We start from the raw sequence: 3,855 nt of genomic DNA, 5'->3' as shown, positions 1-3,855 counted from the left end.
TGAGTAACTGAGTACTCTATAGTTCCTGAAGGGAATGCTAATTTTCTTCCTGATTCCTATATTTCACCTCAAGGATATGATGGAAACATGCTGAAAGAGAACTTTACAGATGGTTCTTTACTCAGTGACCTCTGGGATAAAAGGACTCTGACTTTTGATAATTAGTTTTAAAATTATGAGTCTGCATGAAGGTCAGTGTCGTTTTTGTTTTTTTAGGTTTGTTTTATATATATTAGTTCAGAGGATTTTGCTTTATGCTGAGGTCAAACTAAGGCCAAACAAACTAAAAATAAAAGTAGGGGGAAAAGGATAAAATAAATAAATCTTATTATCAACAGATTTCCCAAACTAATTCCGGACTATCATCCTGTTCCTCAGCCTCAGTCTTCTCATCCACCATTGCTCTCAGCAGTATACAGTGAGATGATGGCACAGGCATGCCTGGAATAAAAGATGCTCAGGACACAGAGAATCAGGGTGGGTGTAATATTAGAAACACAATTCAATAGCAATTGAAAAATGCTCAAAATTCAATGGCTTAGTATTTGTGAAAATGAAATAAATGATAATGAAAAAACATCCTCAGTATGAAAGTGGTCACACAAAAAAATGACCTTGTCAAATGTTGCACATTAATCTACAGTGGAATCTGTAAATAAATGGTTGCAAATGGATTCTGATACAGCAAAGAAAATAAATGAATTGCAGCTAAATACAACCCCACGAATGGATCTTAGAAAAATAATTTTTGCGTGGCAAAGAAAAATTGTAGAATAATATATACAGTATGATTCAATAGGACCAGAAAAGCTTCAAACAATCATTAATCTAAACAACAGACTGTTTGCGAGATAAACATAAAATTAAACTACATAGGAAAACAAGGAAATAATAAATCCAAATTCAAGATGGTGGTTACATCTGGGGGTGAAGGAAATGGAACAAGAACTCAGATTGCAACACCTCAAGGGAATGGAGTTTTTACTCAGTTATGTTGTGGCTACACAAGTCCTCATTATACATTGCTTTTAAAAATCCTTGCATGTATGGATTTCTTCCTTTTAGTAAACATCCTGATAGCCTTTGGATTTTATTTAAATTTAATTTTTGAAAGACAAGTTTCCTAGTGGCATGTACCTTGGTAGTGATTAGCCTGTAATAAACACCAATCTCCTACAGCAGAGACAGGTCCTGAAATGGAAACTCAAACTGAGAAGACAGGATTTGGGTCCCACCATTGGATCTGAGGGAGGATGTTTAAGGTTATTTGTTGAAGTGGTGGGCAGCATAAGGAGTGAATTCTCCTGAATCCTCTCAGAAAGTCAGGAATTCCCAGGGAGAAAGTCAAGTCCCAGAGTACACAGCCATTGTTAGAAGTCTGGCTCCAATAAAAACTATTGTTGGGTTTTTACAGTGAACATATTTTAAGAAATCCGTATTTTCTAAAATAAATAAGCTCCTACCTTAACCTATGTAAAGCCAGGAATGTCCTAGAAAACCCAGTTGCAAGCACTAATTACAGATTTATCATAAACCACTGTTGTATAATGTAGACTCAAACAGAGGGTGTAGAACTAACAAGCAATAACACTTTACTCACATTTCTTTCAATGATTAACATTAGAAGTGTTTTGGGTCTTCACTTAGAAGTTTAATGGTGTTTTTGTGACAAAAAATATGTGGGTTTTGTTTGTTTCTTTGTTTTGTTTTGTTTTGTTAATCCTCATCCAAGGATATTTTTTTCCATTGATTTTTAGAGAGGGTGGGAGGGAGGCTTCCCCCAAGTGTCCCGACGAGGGCCAGGGATCTAACCTGCAACCCTGGTACATGCCCTTGACCAGGAACCAAGCCTGAGACCTTTAGTTGTCTAGGCTGATGCTGAAACCACTGAACAACACTGGCTAGGGTGGGTTTTGTTTCTATTTGCTGAAATTCTGAGTTGCTTCTGATGGAAGGTGATTTAAATTTATGTCTTAATTTCAAAGTACTTCTCCTGAGACTGCTATGAAATTTCCCTCTGGTATTCAACAATACTTTAGAAGAATTTAATCTCTTAGATATTGGAAGAAAAACACTTACCAAAAACATAATTAACACACAGGTGTGTTTTTCTAACAATATAATGTCTGTCCTACATTAGAATTTTATAAATTCTCAGAGCAATTTAAAAGAATTTTAAAGGAAAGATAAAATCCAATTTTATGTTGGTTAATTTACTGTATATAGTTGTAGTTTACTGGAAGCAATTAATATGAGAAAAAGATAGTGTCAATTTCCAAGGGATTGAAAAGAGATTTCCTGAGATAAAAAATATAGTTTTTTACTCTGCAATAGTTTACATACTGCATATGCATACATAATATATATGTATAGAAATAGTTATAAAATATATAAAGGAACCATAAAAATTGAACAATCTAAAAGAAAAACCACAAAATTTTAAGGGAGGGCCATAAGCCAAATTAGAAATGTCCAAAACATTATCATAAGGCCTACAATATTCTCCTTAAAGTAAATGAGTAGGGCTGAAATCGGTTTGGCTCAGTGGATAGAGCGTCAGCCTACAGACTGAAAGGTCCCAGGTTCGATTCCGGTCAAGGGCATGTACCTGGGTTGCGTCCACATCCCCAGTGGGAGATGTGCAGGAGGCAGCTGATCAATGTTTCTCTCTCATCGATGTTTCTACCTCTCTATCTCTCTCCCTTCCTCTCTATAAAAAATCAATAAAATATATTTTTTAAAAAAAAGTAAATGAGTAGGGAGGGTGATTAAAATAAAAGTCTACTAAATAATATATACTATATTTATACATATTATATACTTACATATAATATACATATATGTAACACATATTTTATAAATTACTAGAAGCTCATTGCATGAAGATTTGCTCAATAGGCCTTCCTTCCCCTGGCTGCTGGCACTGGTTTTCCTCTGGCACCCGGGACCCAGGCCTTTGGTCCAGCCATAGCAGAGAAGCCAAGCCTTTTACGTCTTCAATCTTCAGTCTTCACTCCTCGCCTGTGTATGCAAATTAATTGCCATCTTTGTTAATTTGCATAGTTATCCTGATTGGCTGGTGGGTATAATGGAGTGACACCAATTTGCATGTTTCTCTTTTATTAGTGTAGATATACATATGCAATACTGTCACATACTAAAGAGTTTAACTAAAAGTTTTGCCTTTGGGTGATTCCGGAAGAAACAAGAGTGCGACGTGAACATGGGGAAGCAAAAGAAAACAAGGAAGTATGCGACCATGAAGCGAATGCTTAGTCTCAGAGATCAGAGGCTTAAAGAAAAGGATAGATTAAAACCTAAAAAGAAAGAAAAGAAAGATCCCAGTGCACTCATAGAAAGAGAAGTCCCCCAACATCCCTCCTGCTTATTCTTCCAATATAACACACAGCTGGTTGATACCACATCCTGGTTGATACCAATTTTATCAACTTTTCCATTAAGGCCAAACTGGACTTAGTGCAGTCAATGATGGATTGTCTCTATGCCAAGTGTATCCCTTGTATAACTGACTGTGTAATGGCTGAAATTGAGAAATTGGGGCAGAAGTTTATTAAATATGCTACGACATGCGTTATTGCTCCACGCACACATTTGCTGTTATGAGCTGACAACCGTTAAATACACTCACTTTTTGGTGGTGTTTTGAAAATGATTTTGATGTTGTTTTGAAAATGATATTTTGTATCATTTAAAATTTTGTTACATCTTTTTATAAATCAGATGACTGCTCACAAAAAAAGTTTTGCCTTTACAGAGCTAACACAATATCAATTGCAATTGACTTTTTTTTCTCATTCACAATTCACAAGTTCACCTACACACCAATCATTGCTG

At 35.6% G+C, this 3,855-nt stretch overlaps 1 pseudogene; it reads left to right on the top strand.

Moving 5' to 3' along the window:
• Positions 1 to 3,194: 3,194 nt before the first annotated feature.
• On the top strand, positions 3,195 to 3,624 carry LOC102772081 (annotated as a pseudogene).
• The last annotated feature ends 231 nt before the right edge of the window (positions 3,625 to 3,855 follow it).

Source organism: Myotis davidii, unplaced genomic scaffold, assembly GCF_000327345.1.
Source record: "Myotis davidii unplaced genomic scaffold, ASM32734v1 scaffold269, whole genome shotgun sequence".
Taxonomy (NCBI): Eukaryota; Metazoa; Chordata; class Mammalia; order Chiroptera; family Vespertilionidae; genus Myotis; species Myotis davidii.
The sequence above is the reverse complement of the archived record's forward strand: the minus strand, read 5'-3'. Positions and strand labels throughout refer to the sequence as shown.